At 45.1% G+C, this 13,239-nt stretch overlaps 1 pseudogene; it reads right to left on the bottom strand.

The window, feature by feature from the left end:
* Positions 1-2,370: 2,370 nt before the first annotated feature.
* On the bottom strand, positions 2,371-3,471 carry LOC133896637 (uncharacterized; annotated as a pseudogene).
* Positions 3,472-13,239: the final 9,768 nt, after the last annotated feature.

The following is a 13,239-nucleotide window of genomic DNA, read 5'->3' as shown; positions in this document are numbered from 1 at the left end:
GTGTATTTCTTTTAAAATAGAGAAGCTTTAACCATGAGAGTGGGCTGAGCCAACCTGGGCTTGGGCCGGTTAGCCTAGCTCCTCCCCCAAAGGCCCATGCGCCCCCCTTCTTTTCCCCCTCCACCCCGCCAAACCCTAGCCGTCCCTCTTCTATGCCGCCACCCCCCTGCTGTTGCTCTTGTGCGGTAGAGAGAAGAGAAAGGAAGAGGAGAAGAAGAGGAAGGGAAGGGTAGCAAGGAAAGCAAGGAGAAGAGGGGAAGAGGAGGTTTGGAGCTAGGGGATTTTGGGGTTTTCTTGCTGTGGTGCCCTAAGGTAACAATTCCCCTGCTGTTCTTCATGTTTTGGTTGATGATTATAGCCGGTAGATCTTGGTTTGAGAGGTTTTGGTTAGGGGAATTTGTGGTTTGGAGTCGAACTGAGTGTTCTGCGCGCAGGCAGATTGAGCAGTGTGCATTTTCTTGATGTTTCGGTGACCTAGATGATTTTTCCTGTAGAAGTGATCAACTAGAAAGTTGTAGCTAACTTCGAAACCTAGCTACCAGTGAAATTTCAGAACTTTTGACCATGTGGTTTAGGAGATATTGCTGTCTGAATCTGACTGTTGTACCTTTGTCAAATTTTTGTCAGTGTTAGATCTATTCTATTTTTGGGCATCTTAGTTGCCGAACCAATTTTTCAGAATGCTAGAAGGTTGTAGAGGATTCATTAAGCTTTCCAATGTTGTGAACAATGCAATTTTTTGTTGGTTGTAGCTCTAGTTACGCTGTTCTGAACTTTTCTGCAATTAATGGTTGACAGAAGTTCAGAACTTGATTAGACCTTGTTAGAGATGTTTTATGTAGATTCGAATGATACAAAAGTTGAAGCTTGTGTTATTATCTACATGTACACAAAATTTTAGAATTTTTTGTTGCATATTTCTGGAGATAAACAAGTTTGGGTGGCTGCTGTCTGAAATTGACGATAGGTTTCTAGGGCTGTTTTGCTATGTCATTTAGGAGACCTTAGAGGCATGAGAAAATTGTGTCATCTAATGAAAGTTGTAGCCCTTGTTCTGTAGTTTCTGAAAATGTATTCGTTTGCTATTATATCTGTGGTAGAAAAATAGTTACGAAAAAGATAAGTACTGCTGCTCCTGTCAAACTATTGCGTGTGCTGTTTTTTGTCGATATGTCTTGATTGAGGGTTTCGGGCGTAGGAGCGCTTTGTTTTATGTATTTGCATGTTATGAGGAGTGTTGGTGCTGAGTTATGGTTCTGTTTAGGTGGTGGTTCTTCGTCTCACACTTGAAGTTGGCTATTATCGTCGGTAGAAGGCAAGTAAATGTAGCTATGTTGTTGCTACCGTTTTGACTTGTTATTTTCATCACCTACACCTTTATTTCAAAATCATGTCAATTTAACTGTGATCTGAACTTTATGTTATGCTTTATGTTTAAGCATGTTTAATCATTGACTTATATCTATCCTTACGTTGCTACAATTCTTGTGAGCTATACTGTTATTTGACTTGAGGATAAAGTTGAAGTATTATTGGTAGTATACTTTAATGCAATTGCAGCATATTTCTACCATGTGCACTTACATTTGCATATGTATTGGAAGTTATGTCGTAAAGATCACGACTGTACCGGTACACATCGTACGTTACCCGAGGAGGGGTGCGATGTAAAAGAAGACATATCATTGCATTCATATGCATTCTTGAAAATTAATAACATTTATATGTTATTGTGGATATGAAGTTACATATGTGATTGTGATCTTTATTTGAAGTTATTCTTTAATGTTGTTAATACTATTCTAACATGTCTTATGTCTTGAGAAAACTGTATTAAATCGATGCTTAATCAACTTGTGGTTTAAATAACTTGTCAAAACAAGTTTACTTGCTGGGATTTTATATCTCACCTTTGCATTACTCCTTCCAGGTGTTTGATGCATGTCGTGAAGGGATGGGAATGCAGCAGCACGTTTTGCACTTCATGCCTATTTTTTTTTTATCATTGTGCTGTAATAATAAATAAAGTTTAGTCTTTAGAGTCATACGTTTGAAGTTTAAAGTGTGGTGGTGAAGTTAAACTTAATATTTTCCTTTTGATTCATGTTAGGATGTTTCTATCCGTTATTGTGAAAATTCGCATATCTTGTTTATCTATGTTAATGCTTCCGCGATGTTTTTTTTTTATAGAGGAGATGCTGCCATTTTTTTTTTATGATTAGTTGTAGGTTGCGTAGTTTAGTGACATCCTAGGATTCTGGTGGTCCTGAGGTGTTACAATAAATATTTTAATATTTATGTTTAATAGGTCTCACTTTTAGTTTTGTTCTGAGTCACTAATATCTCGGGACCAATCCTGATTAAAATGTATCATATACTATAACCCACCATTTCTGTGTCCCAAAACTCCGCTGATTCCTCTGATCCTATTTTATGAGACCACATGCTGGCGCCATCTTTGACTGTCATCGTGTCCGCTCTAGCAGGCATTGGTACGAAAGCCAGCTCGCCGGCGCGATCAACAATGTCGACATGGACGGTCTCGGGCCAATCGTACAACCTTGGGAAGAAGACCTTGTTTTGCATCCACTTGATGCATCAACGTGCATGGTGAGCGTGCCGGTGAACAACACCCGCCCCCCTAGGCTCTCCACCTTCTCCCACTCCATCTCCTGCTCGTTGAGCTTGACGATGTGGACCAGCGTCCCGCGGTGGCCGACGAGGACGGCCATGAGTTCTCCTTCGTCAGACTCGAACAGATAGTTGTCCTGGCATTGGAAACCGAAGCTCTTGGGCTTGTCGAGAATTTCGAAATATCCGTCGTCGTGCCTACACTCGTCGTACACTGCCAGCTTCCCGTCATCGTACAACACGTATAGCGAGCCACCATGGAGGACCGGGTTGGAGTTCGGCGACGATTCAAGCGGTAGTGCGTCGGGGACTCGGGGGGAACCGGCCCAGCGTAGTCCCAGTAGTGCCACTGGCCGTCACTGTTTTTTATGGCAACGGCGGTCCGGGGCGGACCAATTGTGTGGACACCAAACATCGTCTGCGCGCCGTCGTAGACGACGAAGTGGAACCACCCATATCTGATCGGGGGCAGCTCGTGGACATGGCCGGTCACGAGGTCGGCTTCCAGTATCATCGACAGCCGACACAGCGTCAGGTGCCGCCCGGTGGCGCAGCAGAACTTGGCGCCGGGCACCGCCGGAGTGCTGGAAATCTCAAAGTTTTTGTGATAGTATGCATGGACTGTAGCAGCGGGCGTTGGTCGAGCCGACGTGGGCGGCGCTAAGCAGGACGGGCGTCAGCGACGCTGGGTAGAAGGGCGTCACGACGGAGTGCCAATGCTTGCACGCGAGGGCGGAAGCACGGGTGGCTCGACCACGGCAGGAGCTTCAAGATCAGGCTCAGCAGGTCCGTCGGGAGGGACGACCAGCCGCGTTCTTGCGCCATGTTCGCCGCCTCCATCTTGCTTTCCGTCGTCGACCGCGTGAGGAGAGAGACGAGCGTGGTCGTTTTATGCCGGTTCCCCTCTTGCTGTGGTTTCCCTTGGGGCGTGAGGCCAGACCTCGGTGTATAGATGGGTACGTATACGAACTCTGAGATACGCTGGGAGCGTACGCGGCCAGAGTCCCGCGGCCGCACGCAGCATTATCCCCGTTCGCAGCCATACCTGGCACGTCAAGTTGATTGTAATGCTGCAGATAGTAATGCATATTTGTGTTAGGATTATTAAAACTGATCTTAGGTGTAGGATCTTCATGAACAAACACTTAATTATCTTCATGAGCATATTATCGATTGTAATGCTGCAGATAGTAATGAATATTTGTGTTAGGATTATTAAAACTGATCTTAGGTGTAGGATCTTCATGAACAAACACTTAATTATCTTCATGAGAATTATCGATTGTAATGCTGCAGATAGTAATGCATATTTGTGTTAGGATTAAAACTGATCTTAGGTGTAGGATCTTCATGAACAAACACTTAATTATCTTCATGAGCATTATCGATTGTAATGCATTACTGTGTTAGGATTAAAACTGATCTTAGGTGTAGTATCTCCACTAATTAGATTAACACACCGCTTATTTATATGGAATTAGAGATTAGAACACGAAGATGAAGACGAGCTTGATCAGCCCCCTGAGAGATCCCTGGCAGCATGGATCGGCCTTCAGATCAGCAGGGGCATCACCAGATTGGCTTTGAATTGTGTTATGTTGAGGGCAGTTGCTAACGCAACGCTAATAACATGATTAGTTGTGGTGGCAAAGCTGCCCTTGTTAATATAGCGCAAAACTAACCTGGCACCAAACCATTTAACATGAGCCCCCCAATTGAAGGCGCCTTAGGTAATTGATCCTTAATGACACCCTTAAGCACGTTATTAGTCATGCTGTCTTTAGTTAAAGGGTTAACTTAGCCAAAGATCACGTAATTTAAGAAGCCTAACAATTTGATCACCCAATTCACTTATAAGATTGTAAGATATGGTAGTCCATATATTTTAAGAAGCCTAACAATTTGATCACCCAATTCACTTATAAGATTGTAAGATATGGTAGTCCATATATTTTATGCGCCTCTTAAAAGCACATAAAAAGTTAAATATTTGATCACAATTCGTGAGCCGCCGCCGCCTCCATCTTGCTCCCACCGTCCGTCGACGTGAGCCGTGCGCCGTGTGCAAGACAAGAGGAGAGAGGCGCGTGGTGCCCGGTATGCAGACGATGACATTTTATGCCAGTTTCCTCGCCTCTTGTGTTCCCCTTGGGCCATGACGATCTACTTTCGTGTATTGACGAACGTGCTCTAATATGTTTTTGGAGTGTACGCGGCCAGAGTGGAGACCAGGCTGGAGTCTTGTTACACACCAGATAACACTAAGGTTCTTTGCGATTTTAGAAAAGTCCAGAAGGTTCGAGATACAAAAGGTTCAAGTAGTAAGAACAAAACATAGTTCACATTCAGATATTTCTTGTCTCCTTCCCTATCTCCTTCAGCGTTTCGTATGCCCCCACCCCATTCCCTAGTCACTAGGGCCATATCAGCATGATGGCTGCCTGGGCCGCATAGACTTCTGTAGAACGGGCCTCAATGTGGTCTCTTGAACAGTTGGTGTGACTTGGGCCAGAGCTTCAGGTAGGCCCGTAGCATACCCCTCCTAGAGACACGACTTGATCCCAGGCCGCAACCGAAGGAAACTCATGGCGCATGACATCTTCTTCCTCCTAAGTCGCCAAGGATACAGGACCAACGCACTCGCACCTACGGTATATTCCTTGCTCCCTTGTGGCATAGATGACGCTCCAGGATCTCTTCAGTTCTTTAGATGAAGGTCGCCTTGCGGGCAGTGCATCTTGTACCTCCTCAGCTCTGCCTAAAGCCTTCCTCAACAAGGAGATATGCACCACTGGATGGATGGGGCCGCTCGCCAGCAAGCTCAACCTATAAGCCACCGCGCCCACCTTGTCCAACACCTGAAAAGTACCATAATACCTGAAAGCCAATTTGTGGTTAGCATGTGAGGATACAAAAGATTGCAAGTATTGTTCTAGTTTGAGAAACACCCGGTCGCCAACAGAGAAGCTCCTCTCTAAGCGCTTCTTGTCAGCTTGGAATTTCATCCTTTAATTTGTGCGATGCAGTTGCTGCTGAATTAGCTTGGTCATCAGGCACCTCTCTTGCAGCCACTGATGTGCTTCCACTCGATCAATTCCCCAATGGTGAGGATCATGTCCATACATAACCATAAAAGGAGTGGTGCCCAACGCTCAACTTGTCCATCGTAGTGGTTGCAGTGCTTACCATTGGCGGAATTCTGGTACAATACCAGTAAGCACTGATTGGCCCGTTCGGTTTGCCCGTTCGCAACAAGTATGCAATCGTAGCTACCAAACTTTGGCAATCCTTCGATAAAGTCTAACGAGATGATTTGCCAAGCTTGGGTTGGAACCAGCAATGACATAAGCAACCCAGAGTACTTGACTCTCTCAGCCTTGACTTGTTGACACACAGTGCATGAGGCCACAAATTCTTGTATCTCCTTCTTCATCCCTAACCATTTGAAAATCTTCTTAACTCACCAGTAGGTCACCTGAAAGCTTGAATGGTCAGCCACCAAATGTCATGCAAGGCTTCTAAGATTTGGCGCTCAACATTAACATTGGCACCCACCTAGGCTCGGTTCTGATAGTAAATCAATCCCTTCGTTAGAGAAAACTGACTAACCTCGCTCCCAGAGGCTAATGCAGTCAGCAATTGCTTGGACTTAGGGTCTTCCTCATATCCCTTCACAAGTTCCTCCAACCAATCTGGGGTTGCTGCTGCCGCCATCACAATCAAACATACCCACTAAGTGCGCCACGATAGAGCGTCAACAGCTCGGTTCAGGGTCCCCCTTTTGTATTGAATGCGATAGCGCAAACCCAACAGCTTGATAAGGGCCTTCTGCTGCCAAGTTGTTATCAATCACTGGTCGTCCAGATGCGCCAAGCTGCGCTGATCAGTGCGAATGACGAATTCTTCAGCGATTAGTATGGTCAAACACTCCTTCTCATAAGTCAATAGCCCTTGATTTCTTGGCCCCAATACCTTGCTCAAATAAGCCACCAGATGTTTGTTTTGCATCAACACTACACCAATGTTGTACCCACATGCGTCTGTCTCAAGCACAAACGGTTTCATGAAATCAGGCAGTGCCAGGACATGTACGCTCATGAGGGCGGCCTTTAGAGTTTGAAATGCCTCCTCTGTCTTTGAGTTCCACACAAATGGGACCTTCTTCTTCATCAGATTGGTCAGTGGCTGACTCAATATGCCAAAGTGTCGCACAAACCACCGATAGTACCTTACCAGGCCTAGGAAACTTTGCAACTCCTTGACGCCCTAAGGCGCTGGACAATCATATGGTACTCCCAATATGGTAGCAATATGCTTGTCTGCTGTTTTGACCCCATCAACACTAATCTTGTGTCCCAAGTACTCCAGGCGCGACTGAGCAAGGCACACTTCGAGCGTTTGATTTGGAATTGATGGTTTCCTAGTAACTGAAAGACTTGCTCGAGCAATTCGGCATGTTTCTCTAGCATGGCGCTATATATCAGAATGTCATCAATAAATACAAGCACACCTTTGGGCAGTAGTGGCATAAGCACCGTGTTCATCACCCCTTGAAATGTACCTGGCGCGCCTATCAATCCATAAGCCACAAGTCGGAATTTGAAATGTATATGATGTGTCTGAAACATCGTCTTATACTAATCTTGTGTATCCATACGAATCTGGTGGTACCCCGTGCAGAAATCCAATGTTGTGAACCAGCATGCTTCTGCTAGCTCGTCCGGTAGCTCATAGATGATAGGCAGAGGATACTTGCTCTTGGCCGTCAGAGCGTTAAGATGCCGATAATGGACACAAAACCTCCAACTTTCATCCTTCTTCTTCACCAATAACACTGGAGACGAAAACAGGCTGGAGCTTGGATGAATCACCCCCACCGCCAACATATCCGCCACTTGTTTCTCAATGTTGTCCTTTTACATAATGATACAACCACTAGTTGATAGGCCAAGCTTCTAGTAATAAGGGAATCTTGTGGTTGAAGGATCACGTGGGAGGTAGGTCCTTGAGCTCCTAGAACAATTCTTGGTATTGATCCAGCAGTGCTGAATGAGGGGTCAGATGTCCTCCTTACTGATATCTGCAATAACACACAACTAAATAACATGCGCTAGGGACTTGCACCACACCATTCTCTTCAGCTGAGCTGCTGAAATCAGGATGCAAATAAAGGAAACAGGTCTGAACCCTTGCAACTTGATTGACTGCCCCGCGTAACTGAATTGGATCCACTTGTCAGCCCAGTTCACCTCCATAGGGCTATGCAGTTCTAACCAGTCCATCCCCAACATGGTATCATAGAAATTTAGAGGAAGAACTCTCATGGTGGTGAAGAATTCTTGCCCCTAATAGCCCCATTAACAATCCAAAATCTCCATGTCAGACTTGAGAATCCTCCATCTTCCACCTTAACTCTAATAGCAAAAACCATTGGAATAACTTCAGCCAATTGTTCAACTAGCTCCTTGCTGATAAAGTTACCAGAGCTCCCTGAGTCCACAAGGAACAACACCTCCCTATGCTGAATTCTCCCCTTCAACCTCACTATCCTGGCCGCCTCGATTCCATACACAGATTGTTTTCAGATTGCCAGGAACTCTTCATCACTGTGTGAGGTCCCTTCCAAGTCTACATTTGTCACTTTCCTGGGTGAAACTATCACCAGCATAGCAAGAATTTCCTCCACCATATGCAGAGGAATAGTGATGGGGCACTTGTGATTCCTACCCCCACTTCTCCTCCACATAGATAGCACAACCCCTTAGCCTTGTGATGAGCATGAAGGGCTACCGGACAATCATCGTGGTTCACCTCTCTAGCACCATCCATCCCTCTCTTGTCTTCAGGTGGTGAAACTGGTGTAGCATGCTCTAGCGGAGCGGGCAACGACAATGTCGCTAGCCACATCCCACTTTTGGTTCCCATCAACTCCTTCGAGCACCACCAAACTCGGCATCGTTGCCCCTCCATCACTTCTTCATACAACATAGTGAGAGCTCAAGCAATATCTATATCCTTGGTTCGCTGAATCAAAACAACTGAATGGATGTCCTCGCTCAAGCCATCGATGAATCATGTGGTAAAGAACACATGGTCCATCGCGGTGTTGGAGTTGTAAGCAACAAGTTCCTACATTAATTGCTCAAATTTTTCCATATATGTTGCTACGGTTCCTAATTGCCTCAACACAAATAGCTGTTGAATCATTAACTCATACTGATCTCACAAAAATATATCGTAGACTAATTCACAAAACTCCTCCCAGTCAATCAACAACAATTGCATGTCCAGAGACTGGAGCCACATATTAGGGGAACCCACAAAATGCATTGATGCTAATCTGGCCCAAAGATGAGTAGGGACCCCATACACCTCATAATACGTCTCACACCTCCTCCTCAACCTAGGATGACTTCCATCAAATTGAGGAAATCAATTCGAGGAAGTAGGCTACCATAATGCCCCAAATTTGATCCCACTAGTGATCCCTAACTAGGAGTGCCCTCGAAATTATAATGCACATGAGTAATCACTAGGGAATTGATGGAAAATCGCACACCTTTACCGGAGGTGGCACAAGAGTGGTAACCACTCCACGCACAGACCCCCGGTGCTCACAATCATAGCGGTGCCCAACTTGACCATCTTCCGTTGACACAGTCAAAAGATCTTGCATCGGCAGAATTGAGGGAGTAGGGAGCAAAGTGCTCTCCTTCCTTGGCTCCCCTTCATGTACACATGGGTGTTGACAAAGGCAATCAACTTGACTCCTCAAATTGTCGGTGGCAACACATAGATCCGATACCTGAGCCTCCACATCCGACTTCCAAGCGTCAAACTTGACTCACACCACCTTTAGATCCTCCACAGATGCATGAACATAAATGAGCATCTGATGGTTCTCCTCCATCTTTGGCATCATCGCCTTGATCTATACTAACAACACCCGATTCACTCCATCCCGCTCTTTGGTTTTCATGACTTGGTGCTGAATTCTAGTGAGGTAGGTATGGTGGTAGTGTGTGGATTGATCCAGAATAGAAGGCTCTGATTCTAGGATGTTACATCCCCGATAACACTAAGGTTCTTGGCGATTCTAGAAGAGTCTAGAAGGTTCGAGATACATCATAGAAGGTTCAAGTAACAAGAACAGAACAACGTTTAGGTTTAAGTTTTTCTTGTCCCCTTCCCTATCTCCTTCAACACTTCTTATGCACCTGTTCCCATCTCCCAATTTCTAGGGACGTATCGGCGCAACGGCTACTTGGGCCACATAGACTTCCATAGAATGTGCCTCAACATGGGCTCCTGAACAATTGGTGCGACTTGGGCCGAAGCTTCAGGTAGGCTTGTAACAAGTCTAAAATCATCTCCGAAAAACCCTAGCTACCCCACAGACCAAGGGGAGCATAGCCCCATTCGTAGGCACACTTGGCACATCAAGTTGTCGGTCATTTTCATACTGAAATCCGTTTCTTCCGGGCCTCGACATCAACTCCTAATATGCCTTTGTAAGTGACAGCACGACATGACACATACGGGTAATCGTGTAAATCAACACATCATCCAACGATCACCGCAAAAAGGATGATCCATGGAGACGGTGGTAGCAAAGCATGCAGGCATGCCTCCACTGGACCCAAAGAATAGCTTCCCACCCTATCTCGCCGACCTGCTCCACCTCTCCACCCAACCTGCTCCCTTTGCATCCACTCCCACACCTCTGCCTCCATTGCACGCCCTCCTCTCCAACTAACGACGATCGCCACTGCGGCTCCTCCCTCTCTGGCGCATGAAACCTATTATCACCGCCTTTTCCTTCCACCCGGCAATGCCCCCTCCCCCCGCGCGTTGTCCCTACCGGAAACTCCTGACACCAGTGGACCACCTTGTTGTAGCGCCCCTCCTCCACATAGCACCACCACCTCCTTTAATCTGCCTTGCTTCCATTGGCCTCACCGTTAGCAGGTGAGCAGCAGCGGTGGTGGACACAAAGATGATGACCTAGGAGGATGATGGGAGGAGCTAGAGGCAACCAGTGTTACGTGGGGTAGAGAGCCATGGGAAAAGTGGTGGAGACACTTCCTACTCTCCTCACATTCACCAAGGTTGTATGATAAGGACAATGACAATACGTCAGCGCCCAGTGGTCTCCGATGGGAGGGAGAGGAAGGCTGAGGATGAGGGTGATGGATGTGCGCAGGAAAGAGCAAGGAAATAGCAACTAGTGCCAAGCTATGCCTCGCACTCGCCCCTTGCGCCTGCCTCCGCCTATGTCAGTGGCATTGGTGCCGCAACCTCCCTGCTCCTCTGACCTCCTCCGCTTCCCCCACAGGTTGCATGCTGCTGTGACTACGAGTGGCAGTAGGCAGCTCCCCATATGCGTCGCTCGGCCACACCTTCATCTCCCGGTCCCTTCACTTGCGGCCCAATCAGACACCTCCTGCACATCCCCACTGGATGCATGCACAACACACTGCCACCGCTCTGCACTACCTTCAAAACCATCATACCACTGCCGCACCACTCCAACAAAAGCTAAATGCCCGTTGAGACTGTGCCTCGAGCGGCGGTTAGTTGGAGCCGTAGGCGGCCTCTCCCACGCACAACACTCCCTCTGCTCCAATGCTCCGGCAACAACCCACGGTAGCACGCACGCAGAGGTGGGAGGCATGCGGATGCAAGGAGTCACGACAGAGTTGGGAGAGCAGAGCATCCTTCGACTTTGCTGACGCTATGCCTCAGCAGACATTATCAACAGCTGCAGGTCGGCCTCCAGTTTAGGGAAATGCAAAACTGCATGGGCTTGTGCAGTCACAACTTATCTCAGTTGTTCATCCCACCCACATGATACTCATCCATCCATTGATTCTCCTCACCTGCCATATGATTTTTTTACATACTTCTTCATCATGAATCTCGACGGAAATGAATGATCTTGATAAATCATGTATGTGTATGAACATATGAAAAATTCCCTTCCAGCTCAACTCATTCGGTATCAATCTACTCCATCTCTTGCTCACGCAAGCTTCCATCTTTTTGCCCAAATTCATCTATACAAAGCCCATAAAATTTTGATTTTCGGTTAATCCACATAAGTGCATTGCAATCATGCGTATCACTATAAACTTCACATTAGTTGTCTTCCAGCAGGATCACGTTTTTGAGTTATGAATCGATTGTACAGAGAATGTTTGAATTCATGAATTCATGAAATATTTTTCTCCCTTGAAGATTATAATTATCTGTTTCGGGATGTACTGGTCCTAAATATATGTAGATTTAGAATATTAATTTGGGCATATTGGCATTCTTTTTTTGGAGAGGTTTCTTATTATGATATTCTTCCTATTAATAATATACTTTGGAACTCCAGTACCAACAAAAACCATATCGTAACTGATATATTTCGGTTAAAGGTTTGATAATTTAGAGCTACAGTTCATTAGTGTGAATTTGTCTATCCATCGGAATATCCTTTTTAGATTCAAAAACCATTTGAGACCAGTTATTTTTATTGCAGCAGGCAATCATAAATTCTTTGCTTCAAAGAATAGAGTTCAGCCTGAAGAGAAGGTTTCAATGTTCCTTGATATTGATCCTTATGGGTACAGGTTCTAAATGTCAGCCTTTCGCCTGGCTTTTGTTTCACTGCTTCCAATTTTGATTTGTATATTCTTTCATGAAGTTTTATTTTAATGATATGTCAATGTCAGAAATTTCAGCAGCCCTCTGGAAGAAAAGTCACTTGGAAGCGCAGCTGCACTGTACCTTCCAGGAAAACCCAAACTCAGAAAAAATGCCATCGAATATTGCAGGATTCGCATCACCTGAACTGGACCAGATGAGCTGTTCGCGAAGACAGGGTAAGCCCCTCCAGCGATGAAGTTCAGGGTCGAGACTAGGACATGGAGCTGGCCAGGTTCAGGAAAACCATGTGCTTAAGGAACAACAGCAGTTTAGAAAGATTATTGCTTGATAGGTAATCACATACATAGTAATTTGTTTTACAGTGCTGACATGGCATATTATTAAAAAGAGACGAGCATCGCGAAATTTTCAATGCTGATGTTACTGAAAATAGAGATTTCCACTGTACATTAATTTCTTTATATCATGCTAATTATAGGAAATACATTTCGTACTCACTCTTAACACTGCTGAAAACATGATAGGTTCAGTTTTCTTTCTGATGCTAACTGTATACTCCTAACTTCACTCTAATGATTGGAAAACTAACTCCACTAAATCTTTTCATGTCGCATTCTTCTATAAATTGTGCAAATTTTATCGTCAAATTGTGTGTGCATTTTAAGACTCAATGCTGATAATTGCATGTGCAACCACACTGTCTTGGTAGTTGCCACTATTTTCACACTTACTCTTCCTAGTATGGCCATATATTTGTTACTAAAAACTAAAAAAAGCAATTGTTCATACTTTACATAGGATTATATACAAGTAAGGTAAAGGAGTGAAGGGACGGTTGACGTCTTAAAAGGAGGTGAATTAGGATATTTAAAATTAATAAGCTTCAAAAACTTTACGAGATAAATCTATATTAATTTTTAACTAAATATGCTATAGATTTACCTAATGTGTCTA

Source organism: Phragmites australis, chromosome 17 (genome assembly GCF_958298935.1).
Source record: "Phragmites australis chromosome 17, lpPhrAust1.1, whole genome shotgun sequence".
In the NCBI taxonomy this organism is placed as follows: Eukaryota; Viridiplantae; Streptophyta; class Magnoliopsida; order Poales; family Poaceae; genus Phragmites; species Phragmites australis.
This window is presented reverse-complemented; position numbering and strand designations above follow the sequence as displayed.